The 15,870-nt window shown below is 56.2% G+C and overlaps 1 protein-coding gene and 1 long non-coding RNA gene across 5 annotated transcripts in view; one reads left to right on the top strand and one right to left on the bottom strand.

Moving 5' to 3' along the window:
* The window catches only part of LOC118369059 (neuronal PAS domain-containing protein 3-like), a 536,261-nt gene that overhangs the window by 160,520 nt on the left and 359,871 nt on the right, over nucleotides 1–15,870 (bottom strand). The gene's annotated exons all lie outside the window — the stretch shown is intronic.
* The window catches only part of LOC127915894 (uncharacterized), a 57,155-nt gene continuing 46,537 nt past the window's right edge, over nucleotides 5,253–15,870 (top strand). Inside the window, exon 1 of the long non-coding RNA XR_008092809.1 lies at nucleotides 5,253–5,320. This is a non-coding gene — a long non-coding RNA (uncharacterized LOC127915894). The remainder of the gene's footprint in view (nucleotides 5,321–15,870) is intronic.

Consider the following 15,870-nt stretch of genomic DNA (forward strand, 5'->3'; position numbering starts at 1 on the left):
CATGGGGAGACAGAGGAGACAGGTGGTGAAATAGGGGAGACAGAGGGAGACAGGTGGTGACATGGGGAGAAAGGAGGAGGACAGGTGGTGACATGGGAACAGAGAAACAGGTGGCGACATGGAGAAGAAGGAGGGAGAAGGTGGTGACATGGGGAGACAGAGGAGACAGGTGGTGACATGGGGAGACAGAGGGAGACAGGTGGCGACATGGAGAAGAAGGAGGGAGAAAGGTGGTGACATGGGGAGACAGAGGGAGAAAAGGTGGTGACATGGGAGACAGGGACAGGTGGTGACATGGGGAGACAGAGAGACAGGTGGTGACATGGGGGAGACAGGTGGTGACAACATAGACAGAGGGAGACAGGTGGTGACATGGGAGACAGGTGGTGACATGGGGGGAGACAGAGGAGACAGGTGGTGACATGGGAGACAGAGGGAGACAGGTGGTGACATGGGGGGAGACAGAGGAGACAGGTGGTGAAATAGGGGAGACAGAGGGAGACAGGTGGTCACATGGGGGAGAAGGAGGGAGACAGGTGGTGACATTGGGGAGAAAGAGGGAGACAGGTGGAGACATGGGGGAGAAGTTGGGAAACAGGTGGTGACATGGGGGAGACAGAGGGAGACAGGTGGTGAAATAGGGGAGACAGAGGGAGACAGGTGGTGAAAAAGGGGAGACAGAGGGAGACAGGTGGTGACATGGGGGAGACAGAGGGAGCCAGGTGGCGACATGGAGGAGAAGGAGGGAGAAAGGTGGTGACATGGGGGAGACAGAGGGAGACAGGTGGTGAAATAGGGGAGTCGGAGGGAGACAGGTGGTGAAATAGGGGAGACATAGGGAGACAGGTGGTGAAATAGGGGAGACAGAGGGAGACAGGTGGCGACATGAGGGAGACAGAGGGAGACGGGTGGTGACATGGGGGAGAAGGAGGGAGACAGGTGGCGACATGGGGGAGAAGGAGGTAGACAGGTGGTGACATGGGGGAGAAGGAGGGAGACAGGTGGCGACATGGGGACAGAGAGGGAGACGGGTGGTGACATGGGGAGACAGAGGAGACAGGTGGTGACATGGGGAGACAGGTGGTGACATTGGGGAGAATAGAGGGGAGACTGGTGGTGACATGGGGGAGACAGAGGGAGACAGGTGGTGACATTAGCGAGAAAAGAGGAGAGACAGAGTGGAGAACATGGGGAGAAGGGGAGACAGGTGGTGACATGGGGAGAAGGAGGAGACAGGTGGCGACATGGGGAGACAGAGGAGCAGGGTGGTGACATGGGGAGACAGAGGAGACAGGTGGTGACATTGGGGGAAAAGGGAGACAGGTGGCGACATAGGGGAGACAGAGAACAGGTAGCGACATGGGGAACAGAGGAGACAGGTAGCGAACATGCGGGGACAAAGGGAAGAGGAGCGGTGCCTGGGAACAGAACGGGGAGACAGGAGGGAAAGAGAACAGGTGGTAACATAGGGGTGGAGACAGAGGAACAGAGTAGCGACATAGGGGAGAGATGGGAGGAGAAGGTGGCAACATGGGAGACATTTAGAGGAGACAGGTGGTGAAATAGGGCAGACAGGGAGACAGGTGGTGACATGGGGGGGAGAAGGAGGAGACAGGTGGCGACATGGGAGACAGAGGGAGGCAGGTGGTGACATAGGGCAGGACAGAGGAGACAGGTGGTGAAATAGGGGAGACAGAGAGGGGAGACAGGTGGTGACATGGGGAGAAGGAGGGGCACAGGTGGTGGCTTGGGGAAAGGAGGGAGACAGGTGGCGACATGGGGGAGAAGGAGGGAAAGGTGGTGACATGGGGGAGACAGGAGGTGACATGGGGGGAGTCAGAGGAGACAGGTGGCGACATAGGGGAGAAAGAGGGAGACAGGTGGCGACAAGGGGAGACAGGTGGTGACATGGGGAGACAGATGGAGACAGGTGGTGACATGGGGAGACAGGTGGTGACATGGGGAGACAGAGGAGACAGGTGGTGAAATAGGCAGACAGAGAGACAGAGTGGTGACAGAGAGGGGAGAGAGGAGGGAGACAGGTGGTGACATGGGGGAGAAGGAGAGACAGAGTGGAGACAGAGAGAGAGAGAGAGGAGACAGGTGGTGACATGGGGAGACAGAGGGAGACAGAGTAGCGACAGGGAGAAAAGAGAGACAGAGAGAGTGACATGGGGAGACAGAGAGACAGGTGGAGACATGGGGGAGAAAAGAGGGAGGAGAAAGGTGGTGACATGGGGAGACAGGTGGTGACATGGGGGAGAAGGAGAGGAGACAGGTGGCGACATGGGGAGACAGAGAGGAGAGACAGGTGGCGACATGGGGAGACAGAGGAGACAGAGGTGGCGACATGGGGGAGACAGGTGGTGACAGAGGGGGGACAGAGGAAGACAGGTGGTGACATGGGGAGACAGGGGAGACAGGAGCGACATGGGGAGACAGAGAGAGACAGGTGGTGACATGGGGAGACAGAGGAGCCAGGTGGTGAAATAGGGGAGACAGAGGGAGACAGGTGGTGACATGGGGGAGAAGGAGGGAGACAGGTGGTGACATTAGGGGAGAAAAGGGAGACAGGTGGAGACATGGGGAAAAAGTTGGAAACAGGTGGTGACATGGGAGACAGAGGGAGACAGGTGGTGAAATAGGGGGGAGACAGAGAGACAGGTGGTGAAAAAGGGAGACAGAGGGAGACAGGTGGTGACATGGGGGGAGACAGAGGGAGCCAGGTGGCGACATGGAGGAAAAAGGAAGGGGAGAAGGTGGTGACATGGGGAGACAGAGAACAGGTGGTGACATGGGGAGACAGATAGAACAAGGTGGCGACATGGGGAAAGGAGGGGAGACAGGTGGTGACATGGGGGAGACAGAGGGAGACAGGTGGTGACATGGGGGAGACAGGTGGTGACATGGGGGAGACAGATGGAGACAGGTGGTGACATTGGGGAGACAGATGGAGACAGGTGGCGACATGGGGGAGAAGGAGGGAGACAGATGGCGACATGGGGGAGACAGAGGGAGACAGGTGGTGACATGGGGGAGACAGGTGGTGACATGGGGAGACAGAGGGAGACAGGTGGTGAAATAGGGGAGACAGAGGGAGACAGGTGGTGACATGGGGGAGAAGGAGGGAGACAGGTGGTGAAATAGGGGAGACAGAGGGAGAAAGGTGGTGACATGGGGAGACAGAGGGAGACAGGTGGTGACATGGGGGAGACAGAGGGAGACAGGTGGTGACATGGGTGAGACAGGTGGTGACATGGGGGAGACAGAGGGAGACAGGTGGTGACATGGGGAGACAGGTGGTGACATATCGGGAGACAGAGGGAGACAGGTGGTGACATGGGGAGACAGAGGAGAACAGGTGGTGACATGGGAGGTTCAGACAGAGGAGACAGGTGGTGAAATAGGGAGACAGAGGGAGACAGGTGGTGACATGGGGAGACAGGTGGTGACATGGGGAGACAGAGGGGAGACAGGTGGTGACATGGGGAGACAGAGGGGAGACAGGTGGTGACATGGGGAGACAGGAGACAGGTGGTGAAATAGGGGAGACAGAGGGAGACAGGTGGTGACATGCAGGAGAAGGAGAGACAGGTGGTGACATTGGGCAGCAAGAGGGGAGACAGGTGGAGACATGGGGAGACAGATGGAGACAGGTGGTGACATTAGGGAGACAGATGGAGACAGGTGGCGACATGAGAGAAAGGAGAGACAGATGGCGACATAGGAGACAACAGAGGAGACAGGTGGTGACATGGGGAGACAGGTGGTGACATCGGGGAGACAGAGAGGGAGACAGGTGGTGAAAATAGGGAGACAGAGGGAGACAGGTGGTGACATGGGGAGAAGGGAGACAGGTGGTGACATGGGGGGAGACAGAGGAGACAAGGTGGCGACATGGAGAAGAAGGAGGAGAAGGTGGTGACAGGAGGAGACAGAGGGGAGACAGGTGGTGACATGGGGAGACAGAGGGAGACAGGTGGTGACATGGGGGAGACAGAGGGAGACAGGTAGTGACATGGGGGGGAGACAGGTGGTGACATGGGGGAGACAGAGGGAGACAGGTGGTGACATGGGGGAGACAGGTGGTGACATGGGAGACAGAGGGAGACAGGTGGTGACATGGGGAGACAGAGGGAGACAGGTGGTGACATGGGGGAGACAGAGGGAGACAGGTGGTGAAATAGGGAGACAGAGGGAGACAGGTGGTGACATGGGGAGACAGGAGGGAGACAGGTGGTGACAGGGGAGAAGAGGGAGACAGGTGGAGACATGGGAGAAGTTGGGAAACAGGTAAGACATAGGGAGACAGAGGGAGACAGGTGGTGACATGGGGGAGAAGAAAGAGACAAGACATGGGGAGACAGAGAGGTAGACAGGTGGTGACATGGGGAGACAGGTGGTGACATTAGGGAGAATAGGGGAGATTGGTGGTGACAGGGTAGACAGAGGAGACAGGTGGTGACATTGGCGAAAAGGGGAGACAGGTGGAGACATGGGGGGAAGGAGAGACAGGTGGTGACATGGGGGAGAAGGAGGAGACAGGAGGTGGCGACATGGGGAGACAGGGACGGGTGGTGACATGGGGAGACAGAGAACAGGTGGTGACATTAGGGAGAAAGGAGACAGGTGGCGCGGGGAGACAGAGACAGGTGGCGACATGGGGACAGGGAAACAGAGTGGCGACATGGGGGAAGACAGAGAGGGAGACAGGTGGCGACATGGGGAGACAGAGGAGACAGGTGGTGACATCGGCGAGGAGACAGGTGGTGACATGGGGAGACAGAGGAGACAGGTGGCGACATGGGGGGGAGAAGGAGGGAGAAAAGGTGGTGACATGGGGAGACAGGAGACAGGTGGTGAAATAGGGCAGACAGAGGGAGACAGGTGGTGACATTGGGGAAGGAGGGAGAAAGGTGGTGACATGGGGGGAGACAGAGGAGACAGGTGGTGAAATAGGGCAGACAGAGGGAGACAGGTGGTGACATGAGGAGACAGATGGAGACAGGTGGCGGGGGAGAACATGAGACAGGGGAGGAGGGAGAGACAGGTGGCGACATGGGGGAGACAGAGGGAGGCAGGTGGTGACATGGGGCAGACAGGGAGACAGGTGGTGACATGCAGAAAGAGGGAGACAGGTGGTGACATGGGGAGACAGAGGGAGACAGGTGGCGACATGGGGAGAAGGAGGGAGAAAGATGGTGACATGGGGAGACAGAGGGAGACAGGTGGTGAAATAGGGCAGACAGAGGAGACAGGTGGTGACATTGGGGAGACAGATGGAGACAGGTGGCGACATGGGGGAGAAGGAGGGAGACAGGTGGCGACATGGAGGAGACAGAGGGAGGCAGGTGGTGACATGGGGGAGACAGAGGGAGACAGGTGGTGAAATAGGGGAGACAGAGGGAGACAGGTGGTGACATGGGGGAGAAGGAGGGAGACAGGTGGGGGCATGGGGGAGAAGGAGGGAGACAGGTGGCGACATGGGGGAGACAGAGGGAAACAGGTGGTGACATGGGGGAGACAGAGGGAGACAGGTGGCGACATGGGGGAGAAGGAGGGAGAAAGGTGGTGACATGGGGAGACAGGAGGTGACATGGGGGAGTCAGAGGGAGACAGGTGAGTGACATGGGGGAGAAGGAGGAGACAGGTGGTGACATGGGGGAGAAGGAGGGGAGACAGGTGGCGACATGGGGAGACAGAGGGAGGAAGGTGGTGACATGGGGAGACAGAGGGAGACAGGTGGCGACATGAGGGAGAAAGGAGGGAGACAGGTGGTGACATGGGGAGACAGAGGGGAGACAGGTGGCGACATGGGGGAGAAGGAGGAGAAAGTGGTGACATGGGGAGAGACATGGGGAGTGGTGACATGGGACATAGAAGAGGGAGACAGGTGGCGACATGGGGAGACAGAGGGAGACAGGTGGCGACATGGGGAGAACAGAGAGACAGGTGGCGACATGGGGAGACAGGTGGTGACATGGGGAGACAGAGGAAGACAGGTGGTGACATGGGGAGACAGGGAGACAGGTGGCGACATGGGGAGACAGAGGGGAGACAGGTGGTGACATGGGGGAGACAGGGGAGCCAGGTGGTGAAATAGGGAGACAGAGGGAGACAGGTGGTGACATGGGGGAGAAAGGAGGAGACAGGTGGTGACATTTAAGGGAGAAAAAGAGGGAGACAGGTGGAGACATGGGGAAAGTTGGGAAACAGGTGGTGACATGGGGGAGACAGAGGAGACAGGTGGTGAAATAGGGGGACAGGGAGACAGGTGGTGAAAAAAAAGGGGAGACAGAGGGGACAGGTGGTGACATGGGGAGACAGAGGAGCCAGGTGGCGACATGGAGGAAGGGAGAAAGGTGGTGACATGGGGAGACAGAGGGGAGACAGGTGGTGACATGGGGGAGACAGATGGAGACAGGTGGCGACATGGGGGAGAAGGAGGGAGACAGGTGGTGACATGGGGGAGACAGAGGGAGACAGGTGGTGACATAGAACAGGCAGGTGGTGACATGGGGAGACAGATGGAGACAGGTGGACATTAGGGAGACAGATGGAGACAGGTGGCGACATGGGGAAGGAGGGAGACAGATGGCGACATGGGGGAGACAGAGAGACAGGTGGTGACATGGGGAGACAGGTGGTGACATGGGGGAGACAGAGGGAGACAGGTGGTGAAATAGGAGACAGAGGGAGACAGGTGGTGACATGGGGGAGAAGGAGGGAGACAGGTGGTGACATGGGGGAGACAGAGGGAAACAGGTGGCGACATGGAGAAGAAGGAGGGAGAAAGGTGGTGCCATGGGGGAGACAGAGGGAGACAGGTGGTGACATGGGGGAGACAGAGGGAGACAGGTGGCGACATGGAAGAGAAGGAGGGAGAAAGGTGGTGACATGGGGGAGACAGAGGGAGAAAGGTGGTGACATGGGGGAGACAGAGGGAGACAAGTGGTGACATGGGGGAGACAGAGGGAGACAGGTGGTGACATGGGGGAGACAGGTGGTGACATGGGGGAGACAGAGGGAGACAGGTGGTGACATGGGGGAGACAGGTGGTGACATGGGGGAGACAGAGGGAGACAGGTGGTGACATGGGGGAGACAGAGGGAGACAGGTGGTGACATGGGGAGACAGAGGGAGACAGGTGGTGAAATAGGGGAGACAGAGGGAGACAGGTGGTGACATGGGGGAGACAGGTGGTGACATGGGGGAGACAGAGGGAGACAGGTGGTGACATGGGGGAGACAGAGGGAGACAGGTGGTGACATGGGGGAGACAGAGGGAGACAGGTGGTGAAATAGGGGAGACAGAGGGAGACAGGTGGTGACATGGGGGAGAAGGAGGGAGACAGGTGGTGACATTGGGCAGAAAGAGGGAGACAGGTGGAGACATGGGGGAGACAGATGGAGACAGGTGGTGACATTGGGGAGACAGATGGAGACAGGTGGCGACATGGGGGAGAAGGAGGGAGACAGATGGCGACATGGGGGAGACAGAGGGAGACAGGTGGTGACATGGGGGAGACAGGTGGTGACATGGGGGAGACAGAGGGAGACAGGTGGTGAAATAGGGGAGACAGAGGAGACAGGTGGTGACATGAGAAGGAGGAGACAGGTAGTGACATGGGGAGACAGGGAAACAGGTGGCGACATAGAGAAAGAAAGGAGGAAAGGTGGTGACTTATGGGGAACAGGGAACAGAGTGGTGACATGGGGAGACAGAGAACAGAGTGGTGACTTATCGAACAAGAGAACAGGTGGTGACATGAGGGAGACAGGTGGTGACATGGGGAGACAGAGGGAGACAGGTGGTGACATGGGGGGACAGGTGGTGACATAGGGAGACAGAGGGAGACAGGTGGTGACACTCCACGAGGAACAGAGGGGAGACAGAGTGGTGACATAGAGAACAGAGAGAACAGAGTGGTGAAATAAAGAGACAAGAGAACAGGTGGTGACATGAGGGAGCGAAGGAGAGACAGAGTAGGTGACATTAAGGAAGAAAAAGGAACAGAGTGGGGGAACATGGGAAGAAGTTAGAGGCTCAAGTGTTGGCGGCATGAGAAATTCAGCGAGAGGAAACAGAGTTGGTGAGCATGGGGAGAAGAGTGTGGTGACAGGTGGCGACGTAGAGGAGACAGAGAGTAGACAGAGTAGTGACATGGGGGAGACAGGTGAGTGACATTAGGGAGAATAGGGAAGGTGAGTGAGTGACATGGGGTAGACAGAGAGAACAGGTGGTGACATTAAAGCGAGAAAAGAGGGAGACAGCAGGTGAAGAACATCGAGGGAGAAAGAGGAGGAAACAGAGTAGTAACCTGAGAGAAGGAGGGAGTCACGGTGGCGACTATGGGGGGAGACAGAGGGGAAGACGGAGTAAGTGACCTCGAGGGAGCAAGAGGGGAGACAGGTGGTGAGCATTAGGGAGAAAAGAGGAGACAGAGTGGCGGCTCTCGAGGGGAGTACTAGAGAGAGACAGAGTGGCGGCTCATCGAGAGACAGAAAGGAGACAAGTGCCTTTCTCAAGGAACAGAGAACAGAGTGCGGCTCACAGAACAGAGAACAGGTAACGGCTGCTTGGGGGGGTGTGGTTGGGGGGGGGGGTGGTGTGGGGAGACAGGTGGTGACATGGGGAGAAGGAGGGAGAAAGGTGGGACATGGGGAGAAAGGAGGGAGAAAGGGTGGTGAAATGGGGAGACAGAGGGAGACAGGTGGTGAAATAGGGCAGACAGAGGGAGACAGGTGGTGACATTAGGGAGACAGATGGAACAAGTGGCGACATGGAGGACAGAGGAGGCAAGGTGGTGAAATAGAGGAGACAGAGGGGGCAGGTGGTGACATGGGGAGAAGGAGGAGACAGGTGGTGGCATGGGGAGACAGGTGGTGACATGGGGAGACAGAGGGAGACAGGTGGTTAGGGGAGACAGAGGAGACAGGTGGTGACATGGGGAAAAAGGAGAGGAGACAGGTAGTGACATGGGGGAGACAGAGGAAACAGGTATGGCTCACAGGGAGAAGAAGGAAGGGAAGAGTGGTACCATAGGGAGAACAGAGAACAGAGTGGAGACAGAGGAGACAGGTGGAACAGAGTGGGAAGAGAATATAAGGAAGGTATGTGTGGGGTATAGAGGAGAAAAAGTGGTAACAGGAGACAGAGGGAGACAACAAAGTGGTAACATGGGGGGTAACGAGGGAGACAGCAGCAACATAGGGTGAGACAGGGTAGTGACATAGAGAACTGGGGAGACAGAGGGAGACAGGTAGTGACATAGGGGGGAGACAGGTGGTGACATTGGGGAGACAGAGACAGAGTGGTAACATAGAGGACACAGGTGGTGATGATGGGGAGAACAGAGTAGTGACTTATGACATGGGGGAGTGAGTGACAGAACAGAAAGGGAGACAAGGTGGTGAAATAGGGGGAGACAGAGGGAGACAGGTGGTGACATAGGGGATGACATGGGGGAGACAGGGGAGACAGGTGGTGACATGGGGAGACAGAGGGAACAGGTGGAACATGGGGGACAGAGGGAGACAGGTGTGAATTAGGGGAGACAGAGGGAGACAGGTGGCGACATGGGGAAGAAGGAGGAGACAGGCAGACATCCGGGGAGACAGAGGGAGACAGGTGGTGACATGGGGAGACAGGTGGTGACATGGAACAGAGGAGACAGGTGGTGAAACCAGGAGACAGAGGGAGACAGGTGGTGACATGGGGAGGAGACAGGTGGTGACACAGGGGAGACAGAGGGAACAGGTAGCGACATGGAGAGGAGGGAGACACTAGGTGGGAGACAGAGGAGAACAGGTGGTAACATAGAAACAGGGAGACAGAGGGTGACTTATAGAGCACGTAGAGGAGAAGGAGGAGTAACCTCGCAGACATAGAGTGGTAACAGAGGAACAGGGACAAGTAATGGGAGAAGAATATAGTAGTGTGGACATGAGGGAGACAGAGGAAGACATAAAGGCAGAACAAGAGAACAAGTGGTAACATGGAAACAAAGAGGAGAACAAGCAGCGGTGACACTGGGGAAACAAAGAGACAGAGTGGTAACATAGAGAGGAGAGATTGAGTGGTGACATTAGGGAGAAAAGAGGAACAGGTGGAACAGGTGGTTAGGAGAGCAGGTGGCGACATGAGAACAGAGGGAGGCAGGTGGAGAGCATAGGAGACATGGGGAGACAGAGGCGCGGCATCATGGGTGACATGGGGGAGACAGTGGTGGGGGAGACAGGTGGTGAATTAGGAGACAGAGGGAGGGTAGTGACATGGGGAGACAGAGAGACAGGTGGTGACATTAGCGAGAAAAAGAGGGAGACAGGTGGAACATGGGGGAGAAGGAGGGAGACAGGTGGTGACATGGGGAGACAGAGAGGAGACAGGTGGCGACATGGGGGAGAAGACAGGCTTGACAAGACAGAACAGGTGGTAACATTAGGGGAAAAGAGTAGACAGAGTAAACGACATAGAACAGAGACAGGTAGCGGTGACATCAGAAGAACATAGAGACAAGTGCATGGCTCATGGGTGACAGGAGGAGACAGGTAACGTGACATCTGAAGCAGAAAGAGGGAGACAGGTAGCGGCATCTAGAGGGGAACAGAGGGAGACAGAGTGGCGACATGGGGGAAAGATGGTGACATAGGGGAACAGGTGGTGACATGGGGTAAGACAGAGGGGAGACAGGTGGCGACATGGGAGAGGAGGGAGAAAGGTGGTGACATGGGGAGACAGAGGAGACAAGGTGGTGAAATAGGGCAGACAGAGGGAGACAGAGTGGTGACATTAGGGAGAAGGAGGGACAGGTGGTGACACATTGGGGAGACAGAGGAGACAAGGGGGAAACAGAGGAACAGAGAACAGAGTAGGTGACAGAGGGAGACAGATAAGAACATAGTAACGGCAGAGGAGACAGAAAGTGACATTAAGACAGGTGGTGACATGGGGGAGACAGAGGAGCAGAGTACATAGTGACATAAGAACAGAGAACAGAGTGGTGACATAGAGACAGAGGGAACAGGCAGACATAGGGCAGACAGAGGGGAGACAGGTGGGCGACATAGAGGGAGAAGGAGGGGAGCAAAGGTAGTGACATGGGGGGAGACAGAGGGAGACAGGTGGTGAAATAGGGCAGACAGAGGAGACAGGTGGTGACATTGGGGAGACAGATGGAGACAGGTGGCGACATGGGGAGACATGGAGGCGACAGGTGGCGACATGGACAGAGGGAGACAGAGGAGACAGGGGGTGACATAGGGAGACAGGTGGTGAAATGGAGAGACAGAGGAGAGACAGGTGGTGACATGGGAGAAGGAGGGGAGACAGGTGGTGACATGGGGAGACAGAGGAGACAGGTGGCGACAAACAGGGGAGACAGAAACAGAGTGGTAAACATAGGGGAGACAGGAGAACAGGTGGAGACATAGGAAGGTGGCCACATGGAGGAGACAGAGGAGGTGGTGACAGACAGGAGGGAGACAGTGAACATAGGGGAGACAGAGGACACAGGTGTAAGACATGGGGAGAAGGAGGGAGACAGGTGGGGGGCAATGAGCGACATGGGCCATGTGTGATGACACAGAGGTGGTGACATGGGGAGACAGATGGAACAGGTGGTGACACAGGAAGGAGGAGAGTGGTGACATGGGGAGACAGAGAGGTGAAATGGCGAGACAGAGGGAGACAGGTGGTGACATGGGGAGAAGGAGGAACAGGTATGGGGGTGACAGGGGGAAAAGGAGAGACAGATGGCGACAGGGGAAGACAGGAGAGACAGGGTAGCGACATGGGGGAAGACAGAGGGAGACAGGTGGTGACATGGTCTCCAGACAGAGGAGACAGGTATTATTACATGGGGGAGAAGGAGGAGACAGGTGGTGACATGGGGAAGGACAGGACAGGTGACATGGGGAGACAGAGGAGACAGAGTGGCGACATGGGGGGAACAGAGACAGGTAGTGACAGGTGGCGACATAAGAGTGACAGAAACTTGGGGGAACAGGTGGCAACATCACGGGGGGATACACAGATAATATGGAGATTAGTGACATAGAGACAGAGGGAACAGTGATGACATGGGGAGACAGAGGGAGACATAGGTGGCGACATGGGGAGACAGGGAGACATGGGGTGACATAGGGGAACAGAGACAGAGGAGACAGGTGAAAATAGGGAGACAGAGGAGACAGAGTGGTGACATGGGGAGAAGGAGGAGACAGGTGGTGACATTGGGAGACAGAGGGAGACAGGTGGTGACATGGGGGAGAAGTTAGACAGTGGTGACATGAGAAAGAGGGGAGACATGGGGAGAAGTTGGGAAACAGGTGGTGAAATGGGGGAGACAGAGGAGACAGGTGGTAAAAGGTGAGACAGAGGGAGACAGGTGGTGAAAAAGGAGGAGGGAGACAGGTGGCAGCCAGGGAAGCGGCTCAGGTACATGGAGGAGAAGGAGGGGGAAAGGTGGTGACATAGGAGAGAGGGAGACAGAGTGGTGAAATAGGAGTCGGAGTGGACAGAGTGGAAATAGAGACATAGGAGACAGGTGTGGTGAAATAGGGGGAGACAGAAGGGAGACAGGTGGCGGCTTATAGGGAACAGAGGGAAACGGAGACCAGACATGGGGGAGAAGGAGGGAGACAGGTGGCGACACAGGAGACAGAGAGGCAGACAGGTGGTGACATGGGGAGACAGGTGGTGACATTTGGGGGAGAATGAGGAGACAGGTGGCGACATTGGGGAGACAGGTGGTGACATGGGGAGACAGATGGAGACAGGTGGTGACATGGGGGAGACAGGTGGTGACATGGGGAGACAGAGGAGACAGGTGGTGAAATGAGACAGAGGAGACAGGTGGTGACATGGGGAGAAGGAGGAGACAGGTGGTGACATGGGGAGAAGGAGAGACAGGTGGAGACATACGGGGGACAGAGAGGGAGACAGGTGGTGACATGGGGGAGAGGAACAGAGGGAGACAGGTGGTGACATGGGGGAGACAGAGGGAGACAGGTGGTGACAAGGGAGAGGAGGAGACAGGTGGTGACATGGGGAGACAGGTGGTGACATGGGGAGGAGGGAGACAGGTGGCGACATGGGGGAGACAGAGGGAGACAGGTGGTGACATGGGGGAGAAAGGGGAGACAGATGGGGGAGACAGGTGACAGGTGACATGGGGGAGACAGAGTCGGAGGGAGACAGAGTGGTGACATGGGAGACATAGGGAGACAGGTGAGTGAAATATCAAGGGGAGACAGAGGAGACAGGTGGACACAAGAGGAGACAGAGGAGACAGGTGTGACATGGGGGAGGAGGAGAACAGGTGGTGACATTGGGAGAAAGAGGGAGACAGAGTGGAGACATAGGGGAGAAGTTAGGTGCTCAGGGGTGACATAGAGGGGAGACAGAGGAGACAGGTGGTGAAATAGGGAGACAGGGAGACAGGTGGTGAAAAAGAGGGGAGACAGAGGAGACAGAGTGGTGACATGGGGGGAACAGTGAGTGAGCCAGGTGGCGACATGGAGGGAAGGAAGGGAGTGAAAGGTGGTGACACAGGGGGAGAACAGGTGGTAAACATAGGGAATCGGAGACAGGTAGTGAAATAGAAACATAGAGAGAACAGAGTAAACGGCTCGAGAGAACAGAGAACAGAGTAAACGACATAGGGAACAGGGGAACAGGTGGGTGAAATAGAATGAGACAGAGAACAGAGTGGTGACATGGGGAGGAAAGGGAGACAGGTGGTGACATGGGGAGTCAGAGGAGAGACAGAGTGAGCGACATAGGGGAGACAGAGGAACAGGTGGCGAGCATGGGGAACAGGTGGTATGGGGAACAGAGGAGACAGAGTGGTGACATGGGAACAGAGGAGAACAGGTAAGCGTACTTCTCTCGAGGGAAGAAGGAAGGAAGAAAAGTGGTAACATAGGGCAGACAGAGCAAATGTGGCTATATAAGGAGAGAAAGAAACAAGTAAGGCTCCTCGAGAAGACATAGAGAACAAGAGTAAGCGGCTATCAGGCTCAGAGTGGTAACATCGAGGGAACAGAGAACAGAGTGGTAAACATAGAGACAGAGAACAAGTCAGACGACATAGTGAGACTCAGAGAGACAAGGTGGGAAGATAAAGAACAGAGGGAGACAGAGTGAAGGCGACATGGGGGGAGAGAGGAGACAGGTGGTGACATTGGGGAGACAGGGAGACAGACGTGGAAGCATGGGGAAGACGAGGAAACAGGTGGTGACATGGGGAACAGAGGGAACAGGTGGTGAAATAGGGGAGACAGAGGGGAGACAGGTGAGTGAGAGACAGAGGGAGACAGGTGGTGACATGGGGGAGATAGAGAAACCAGAGTGGCGACATGGAGGAGAAGGAAGGGGAAGACATGTGGGAGACAGAGGAGACAGAAGGTGAAACAGAGCCTGATGTAAATATGTATGTTTAGGGAGACATAGGGAGACAGGTATGAACAAGGGAGACAGAGGGAACAAGGGGAACAAATGGGCACATGGAGGACACAGACAGAGGGAGACGAAGTAGTGACTTATGGGGAGAAGGAGGAGACAGGTAGCGACATGGGGAGACAGAGTAGAGCAGTGGTAAACATAGAGAAGACAGGTGGTGACATTAAGGGAGAATGAGGAGATTATGTGACATGGGGAGACAGAGGGAGACAGGTGGTGACATTGGGGAGAAAGAGGGAGACAGGTGGAGACATGGGGGAGAAGTTGGGAAACAGGTGGTGACATGGGGAGACAGAGGAGACAGGTGGTGAAATAGGAGACAGAGGGAGACAGAGTGGTAGAAAAAGAGAGAGACAGAGGGAGACAGAGTAGTGACATAGAACAGAAGGGAAACCAGGCGCATGCTACGAGGAGAAGGAGGAAGAAAGGTGGTGACATGGGGGAGACAGAGGAGAACAGGTGGTGAAATAGGGAGTCGGAGAGGAGACAGGTGGTGAAATAGGGGAGACATAGGGAGACAGGTGGTGAAATAGGGAGACAGAGGGAGACAGGTGGCGACATGAGCACAGAGGAGACCTGGTAGTGACATAGGGAAGAGGAGAACAGAGTGGCGGTAATAGAAGTGAGTAGACAGAGTAGTGACATCGAGAGACAAGTGAAGTGACATCAGGGAGAATGAAATTGGTGACTTATAGGGGAGACAGAGGGAGACAGGTGGCATGACATTAGCGAAAGAGGAAACAGAGTGAGACATGGGGGAAGGAGGAGACAGGTGGTGACATGGTGGAGACAGAGGAGACAGGTGAAGTGACATTGGGGAGAAAGGTGGAACATAGAGAGAAGGAGAACAGGTGGCGACATAGGGATACAGAGGAGACAGGTGGTGACATTGGGGAGACAGAGGAGACAGAGTAGGCGACATGGGGGCTGGAGAACAGAGGAGACACACAGGTAGCGCCTACAGAGAACAGAGAACAGGTGGGGACATTAGGGAAGACAGAGACAGGTAGCGACATAGGGGGGGCACAGAGGGGAGACACAGTGGTGACATGAGGGAACAGGTGAGTGGCATAGAGAGAGGGGAGACAGAGGCGACATAGGGAGGAGACATGTGGTGACAGAGGGGAGACAGACAGGTGGTGACATGGGGGAGACAGGGTGGTGACATGGGGGAGACAGAGGGAGACAGGTGGCGACATGGGGGAGAAGGAGGAGACAGGTGACATGGGGAGACAGGAAGCGGGTGGTGACAGAGGGAGACAGAGGGGGGAGCGGTGGCGACATGGAGGAGACAGAGGGGAACAGGTGGCGACATGGGGGAACAGAGGAGACAGGTGGCGACATGGTGGGGAGACAGAGGATATATTTCTTACTATTGGGGAGAAAGAGGGAGACAGGTGGTGACAT

The sequence above is a fragment of the Oncorhynchus keta genome, chromosome 35 (genome assembly GCF_023373465.1).
Source record: "Oncorhynchus keta strain PuntledgeMale-10-30-2019 chromosome 35, Oket_V2, whole genome shotgun sequence".
Taxonomy (NCBI): domain Eukaryota; kingdom Metazoa; phylum Chordata; class Actinopteri; order Salmoniformes; family Salmonidae; genus Oncorhynchus; species Oncorhynchus keta.